The sequence below is a fragment of the Balaenoptera borealis genome (assembly GCF_965194805.1).
Source record: "Balaenoptera borealis genome assembly, chromosome: 1".
Taxonomy (NCBI): Eukaryota; Metazoa; Chordata; class Mammalia; order Artiodactyla; family Balaenopteridae; genus Balaenoptera; species Balaenoptera borealis.
Window position 1 is genome coordinate 79,995,905 of NC_138860.1, and position 8,210 is coordinate 80,004,114.

At 43.6% G+C, this 8,210-nt stretch overlaps 1 pseudogene across 1 annotated transcript; it reads left to right on the forward strand.

Moving 5' to 3' along the window:
• The first annotated feature begins 3,508 nt into the window (after positions 1-3,508).
• On the forward strand, positions 3,509-8,210 carry LOC309618908 (Fc receptor-like protein 1 pseudogene; annotated as a pseudogene). Its single transcript has 3 exons — positions 3,509-3,581; positions 4,509-4,651; positions 5,471-8,210. The product of its transcript is annotated as an Fc receptor-like protein 1 pseudogene (transcript).

Consider the following 8,210-nt stretch of genomic DNA (forward strand, 5'->3'; position numbering starts at 1 on the left):
CCACTCTCACCACTATTATTCAACATAGTTTTGGAAGTGTTAGCCACAGCAATCAGAGAAGACAAAGAAATAAAAGGAATCCAAATCGGAAAAGAAGAAGTAAAGCTGTCACTGTTTGCAGATGACATGATACTATACATAGAGAATCCTAAAGATGCTACCAGAAAACTACTAGAGCTAATCAATGAATTTGGTAAAGTAGCAGGATACAAAATTAATGCACAGAAATCTCTTGCATTTCTATACACTAATGACGAAAAATCTGAAAGTGAAATTAAGAAAACACTCCCGTTTACCATTGCAACAAAAAGAATAAAATATCTAGGAATAAACCTACCTAAGGAGACAAAAGACCTGTATGCAGAAAATTATAAGACACTGATGAAAGAAATTAAAGATGATACAAATAGATGGAAAGATATACCATGTTCCTGGATTGGAAGAATCAACATTGTGAAAATGACTCTACTACCCAAAGCAATCTACAGATTCAATGCAATCCCTATCAAACTACCACTGGCATTTTTCACAGAACTAGAACAAAAAATTTCACAATTTGTATGGAAACACAAAAGACCCCAAATAGCCAAAGCAATCTTGAGAACGAAAAATGGAGCTGGGGGAATCAGGCTCCCTGACTTCAGACGATATTACAAAGCTACAGTAATCAAGACAGTTTGGTACTGGCACAAAAACAGAAATATTGATCAATGGAACAGGATAGAAAGCCCAGAGATAAACCCACGCACATATGGTCACCTTATCGTTGATAAAGGAGGCAAGCATATACAGTGGAGAAAAGACAGCCTCTTCAATAAGTGGTGCTGGGAAAATTGGACAGATACTTGTAAAAGTATGAAATTAGAACACTCCCTGACACCATGCACAAAAATAAACTCAAAATGGATTAAAGACCTAAGTGTAGGACCAGACACTATCAAACTCTTAGAGGAAAACATAGGCAGAACACTCTATGACATACATCACAGCAAGATTCTTTTTGACCCAGCTCCCAGAGAAATGGAAATAAGAACACAAATAAACAAATGGGACCTAATGAAACTTAAAAGCTTTTGCACAGCAAAGGAAACCATAAACAAGACCAAAAGACAACCATCAGAATGGGAGAAAATATTGGCAAATGAAGCAACTGACAAAGGATTAATCTCCAAGATTTACAAGCAGCTCATGCAGCTCAATAACAAAAAAACGAACAACCCAATCCAAAAATGGGCAGAAGACCTAAATAGACATTTCTCCAAAGAAGATATACAGATGGCCTACAGACACATGAAAGAATGCTCAACATCATTAATCATTAGAGAAATGCAAATCAAAACTACAATGAGATATCATCTCACACCGGTCAGAATGGCCATCATCAAAAAATCTAGAAACAATAAATGCTGGAGAGGGTGTGGAGGAAAGGGAACTCTCTTGCACTGTTGGTGGGAATGTAAATTGATACAGCCACTATGGAGAACAGTATGGAGGTTCCTTAAAAAACTACAAATAGAACTACCATACGACCCAGCAATCCCACTACTGGGCATATACCCTGAGAAAACCATAGTTCAAAAAGAGTCATGTACCAAAATGTTCATTGCAGCTCTATTTACAATAGCCAGGACATGGAAGCAACCTAAATGTCCATCGACAGATGAATGGATAAAGAAGATGTGGCACATATACACAATGGAATATTACTCAGCCATAAAAAGAAATGAAATGGAGGTATTTGTAATGAGGTGGATGGAGTTAGAGTCTGTCATACAGAGTGAAGTAAGTCAGAAAGAGAAAAACAAATACAGTATGCTAACACATATATACGGAATCTAAGGGAAAAAAAAAAAAAAGGCCATGAAGAACCTAGTGGCAAGACGGGAATAAAGACACAGACCTACTAGAGAATGGACTTGAGGATATGGGGAGGGGGTGGGGTGAGATGTGACAGGGTGAGAGAGTGTCATGGACATATATACACTACCAAATGTAAAATAGATAGCTAGTGGGAAGCAGCCGCATAGCACAGGGAGATCAGCTCGGTGCTTTGTGACCACCTAGAGGGGTGGGATGGGGAGGGTGGGAGGGAGGGAGATGCAAGAGGGAAGAGATATGGGAACATATTGTATATGTATAACTGATTCACTTTGTTATAAAGCAGAAGCTAACACACCATTGTAAGGCAATTATACTTCAATAAAGACGTTTAAAAAAAAAAGAGACACGTGCTGGAAAGCACCAGTGCTGTACCCTGAACTTGAGTCCCAGTGACCCTGTGTACCTGGTAGACTCTTCAGGTGAGGGAGAGGAGGGTCAGTCTTCAGAAATCATCTGCTCCTGAGTGAAGGGTAAAATTCATGAGGAAAAAGCAAAACTGTCATTGAAGAAACTATGAATGGATAGGTTTTGTGGGGAAAGGGAGTGCAAGATATCAACAGGCACCCAGAGGATGGAAAATCAAGGAGTGAATTGAGTGTCTACTGTCTGTTGCAGACTGGCTGGTTCTCCAGGTCCCACACTCTATCTTTGAAGGGGATAGAGTGATTCTGAGTTGCTGGGGAAGGGAGGGAGGGGAATTGAATGAAATGATTTACTACAAGGATGGGAAAAAACTTGCTGCTTGACATAGAGAATGGACTTGAGGACACGGGGAGGAGGAAGGGTAAGCTGGGATGAAGTGAGAGAGTGGCATGGACATATATACACTACCAAATGTAAAATAGCTAGCTAGTGGGAAACAGCCGCATAGCACAGGGAGATCAGCTAGGTGCTCTGTGACCACCTAGAGGGGTGGGATAGGGAGGGTGGGAGGGAGACGCAAGAGGGAGGAGATATGGGGGTATACCTATATGTATAGCTGATTCACTTTGTTATAAAGCAGAAACTAACACACCATTGTAAAGCAATTATACTCCAATAAAGATGTTAAAAAAAAAAAAAGAAAAAAACTTGCTGCTTTTACAAGGAACTCAAGCTTCAGCATACCAAAAGCGGTCTCCAGATACAATGGCTTATATAATTGCGCTGCTTTCTGAGAAAGGTTATGTATCTCTGTGGCAAAGAACTTCAAACCTTGTAAGGGTCAAAATTCAAGGTAATGACTACACTCCAGGTATAGCAAGGTTGGGTGCAAACAAGGCTCGTCAAGGAGCGGGGAGGCAGAGGGTGTGCTCATCAAGCTTCCCTAGAAAGCCATGGGTAGAAATTATGATACTTCAGTTGTGCCAGGGAGTTGGGTGGTGATTCTACTGACTTGGTTTTGTAAGACTTATCTGATAGTGCTGAGAACATAGATGAGTCTCTCCAGGTGCTCTGAGCCTCGCTGCCCTGGGATTATGTCTGTTCTTCTCTTTAGAGCTGTTTCCACCTCCTGTGCTGACAGCTAACACCATCTGGCCCACCAAGGAGAGTCTAGTAACCCTAACCTGTGAGACTCCGCTCTGTCCACAGAGTCAGATGCCCAACTTCAATTTCACCTCTTCAGAGATGTCTAGGACCTAGGGTCATGCTGGAGCAGCTCCCCAAAGCTCCAGATCACTGCCAGGTGGAAAGAAGACTCAGGGTCTTCCTGGTACAAGGTACAGAAGTGACTTCCTGTGTCTGGTAACAGAGCCAGAGATTCCAAATTTATGTGCAGAGTGAGTTTTGGTGAAAAGGGACACTGGGGCTGGAAAAGGGAGGTAGGGCAGGGCATTATTCAGACCTTAGTTCCTTCTTTTCCCATAAGATGGGGATGGGGGTCTGTTCCAGAGAGATCCTGAGGCTATCCTGAGCTCCTCTCATTTCTAATAGTGCTTTAGGACTGGAATGGTTACCGAGAGGCTTCAAGAATCATAAAACTTCAGAATGTCCACCACATTCCTCTTAACTTGACCTTTCCTATTGTAATATAATCAGCTATATACTGGGTGCCTATTATTATGCTATAGAGGCTTTGCAGGGAGCTGACAGTCAGCTAGAGAGTAGCCTAATACCAAATCCAACACAATAGGATTTGAGAGAACAGAGAGATCCGTTTTATATCGGAGCAATTAGAGAAGATAGTATTGAAGCAGAGGGTCTTCATGTAGGTCTGAAAAGAAGGGAGAGAAGCAGTTTATCATCTTGCGTGATGTCCCTTTAAAGGAGGGCTAATATTTTCCATTATTCTTCCTAGTTCTCAGCACAAGACTTCTACCCATTGTCACCAAGCACAAGCCCAAGGACTTTTTCCCTGGTGTTGCCCACCCTGGCCCCCTAGGGGAAATAAGCTCCTGAAACGAGTACATTATGAGATGAGGAACCTCATGTGACTGAAGGCTGAGAAGTGAGAATCTTGCCTCCCACAGAAATATACTCAGGATTGACACCCAGCATCCTCAATTCGTACTCTACAAAGATCTCTCTTTTCTGATCTTGCTCAAAATTTCCAACTCCATCTGCTGTCACTTTTAGGGTGATACCAACCACTTCAGCCTTGATGTTCCCAAGAGTCAAGCCTCACCTGCTGTCTCCTATTCACACAGGGATCCCTGTGTCTTGTGTCTCCATGGAAACTCTGCCCCCAAAGGGCAGGTGATTGAAAGGAAGGCACTGGTCCTTGTCTGCTCTGTGTCTGAAGGCGCAGGGGACATCACCTTTTCCTGACACAGAGGGGACGTGAAGGAGAGTTTGGGGACAAAAACATGGCATTTCCAGGGAGCAGAGCTGTAAATCCTTGTTATCACGGAGGGCCAGGCTGGGGGATACTACTCTACAGCTGACAACAGCTATGGCCTCATCCAGAGTGAGGCAGTAAATATCACTGTGAGAAGTGAGTTTCACCCACCCACAGTTCAGTCAGAGGTACTCAAACTGGACTCAGGGATCCTTTGGGTCATGAGAACACTTTAAGGTGATCATAGGGACCAGAGCTATGAAGAGATAATTCTTTTCTGACAAAGGCAGACCTTCCAAAATGAACAGCTGCTTTAGGGGAACTACAAATTCGGTAGAAAAAAAATAAGATAGTAAGATGAAAGAGATGAAAGGACACTGATGCTGTCAGCCAGCCGGAGAAAGGCTTCCTGGAATTCATCCTCACAGCTCTGGGGTAAATGCCTCTTCAGCTGTGCTGTTCAATACAGTGGCCGCTCATCACATTTGGCTGTTTACATTTAAATTAATTAAAATAAGAAATTTTCTCTTTTATTCACACTAGTCACATTTCAAGTGCACAACAGCCATATGGGGTAGTGGCTGCCATACTGAGCAGCACAGAAATAGAGCATTTCCACCATTGCAGGAAGTTCTGTTGGACAGCCCTGATCTAAGGATTAAATCTGGAATGTGGGAACAGAGGCAGGGGTAGGTGGTGAACTGTCAAGAGGAAGAGACCCTCTCTGACAGCCCGCGGTCCCCCTCAGGTCCTGTGTGTCACCCTGTCCTCACCCTCAGGGCTCCCGGAGCCCAGGCTGTGGTGGGGAACGCGATGGAGCTTCCCCGTGAGGCCCGGAGAGGCTCTCCCCCATCCTGTACTGGTTTTGTCATGAGGATGTCAGCCTGGGGACCAGCTCGGCCCCATTTGGAGGAGGAGCATCCTTCATTCTCTCTCTGACCACAGAACATGCTGGAAACTACTCCGTGAGGCTGACAATGGCCTGGGGGCCCAGCGCAGTGAGGCACTGCTATTCAATGGCATTTGTGTGTTGCTTGAGCCTGGGTTACACGCTTCCCTTCCAGAGGAAAGACTCTAAGCGTGCCGGTCAATGAGAAAGGGCATTTGGTTAAGATTGGGGCTCCTCGGGAATTCCCTGGTGGTCCAGTGGTTAGGCCTCCTCACTTTCACTGCCATGGCCCAGGTTCAGTCCCCGGTCAGGCAACTGAGATCCCACAAGCCATGTGCCACAGCCAAAAAAAAAAAAAAAAAATTGGGGTTCCTCAGTGACTCATACTGGAAATAGAGACTACTAGAAATTGTGAAAGTTAGCAGCCAGCCTCACACTAGCCTGAGAGGAGTGGACTACACTCCAGGTCATTGGACGAATAACTGAACATCCACTTAACCATTTCAAACTAAGGCAAAACTCACTGGGACCCCTGCCCCATCCCCGACCTCACGCCCCCTCCCCCGCAGTATCTGCAGATTTCCAGCCTGAGTCCCAGGCCTCTCTCTTCAGAACCTGCAGAGGACAAGAGCCACCTTCCGGAGGCAGTGATGGCGGGGAGGTGGGGGGAGTCACTGCTTGGTTTCCTGGCAACTGCTGCTCTGTTTTTTACTTAAGGTTCCAGAGGAAGTCAGGTTTGTAACTTCTGCTTTTACTCTTTGTTGCTGATTATCACCCAAAATGCTCCTTGGGTGCAGCAGGTGGCATACACGTAGTCTGGAAGCTGCCACCCAGTGGGTGAGGCTGTCAGTTAAAGTAATTCAACCCTCCAAGAAAGTGCTTTACATATGTGAGTTCAAGTGAGACTGATTGCCCATTTACATTTGTTTATTCAATAGAACTCTGACAAAGTAGCTATGCGTTAGAAACAATCTCCATGAAGATGCATAGACAAGAGAAATACAACAGGGAACTAGATTTGAAAAGAAATAATCTGCGTATTCTAAGTACTATAGAATATAATACAATGGGTATATTAAATACAGTATAACTGGCATATTAATTATAATATATTATAATATACTATATTATGCATAATTATATATGATAATGTATAATATAATAGAAAGAGCCTTGGATTGGAAGTAAAGAGATGAGTTCTAGCCACAGTTCTGCCACTTGCTGGGTGGGATATATTAAAAACCTACCAAGACAATGATTTTATCTCTCGGACCTTCTTTTTCTTTCTCTGAAAATGGGGATATTAATGCATCCTCTCCTTGCCCTCACATAGAGGCATTCTGAGGATAACATGAAGTACACAATCATTTTATATAAAATGTCTTTTACTTCATTTACTCATTTAGTTATACCTCTAATTCATTGCAAGAAGGACTTGAGAAAGCTTGTGACAAAAACATTGACAATTAGAGAAGAATGAAGTGCAAGTAGAGAATCAAGCCCGTGGAAAACATAAATAGATGGAAGTCAGCCACAGCTTGCTTACCTCAGCTTGTACTCACACAGAGACAGGTCCTAGGCTGCCCTCTTGGTAGCAGGAGGGTGCTGGCTACTCCAAGCCTGGCTCTTGTTTAATGCTCAGGATCCAGATGGCTCCTGCAGAAGTCTCAGGAGAACTTGGGACGAGCCAGCCTGGAGCATGAATGGCACATGTCCCACCCTTCACAGGAGTAAGGAAGGAGGAGGCAACCTCACCCAAACCTCATGAACCAAGCACAATTGTCATCTAATAGGTGAGGGGTGCCTCCCCCCAGAAGAAGACTTTATTGGACACACAAAGCCAGCTAAAATCTTGACAATAGACAATCCGATATCACTACCTTGACTCCAAGAAGTCACTTGTTCCAAAATTAATATAGGCTAGGTCCTTTACCCACAATGGAATAATCACATTTCCTCTCCCAATTTAGCCCGCTTCCATCACCTTTTTCAATTCTTATGCCCTAAGAAGAGCTGTTAATCCCAAGAGAGGCTTTTGATGTTTCTCTCTGGGGAGTCTTTCCACTACTTTTACCTTTTTAAAAAAAGGCTCTTGTAATATTATGCCATAATGCACTTACTAGATGGATTAGGGACGCCCAGCATATTGGTGCCAAGGACAGCACTTCCATCCTTAGGAGCCCTCCAGATATCCAGCAAGCTCACATAAAGACAATGTCAAAATTAGAGAAAATCCTAACACAGGGAAGGAAAAGGACCCCGGCCCTCACTTAATATCCCCAGTCACAAAAGGAGCCTATTAAAATGCCCTGTGCCAAGAGACTGCAGAAGACCTTCAGAGCGAAATGTCCCCATGAAGATACTAACCAGAGGGACAGAAGGGAGCCTGGCACACACCAAACAAGTGGTTGCAGATCTCCATGGCCTTGAAGGGTATTTAGAGTGTTTTAAAGCGCCTTATTTTCAGGACAGAGGAAGGAAGAATATAGACTCCAGCAGGATGAAAACTACCCTGCCTGCTAAGGGTACCTGTTAAAGTTCATGTTTACTTCATTTAAATATTCACTTTTTAAACCTTCCAGGCAAGACTGTATATTACTTGTGCAAAGCAAATCAGTGATGGCCAAATAATTAAAATCCTCAAGAATTCAAAATTGTGGGTCCTTTAATTTCAAAATCAAG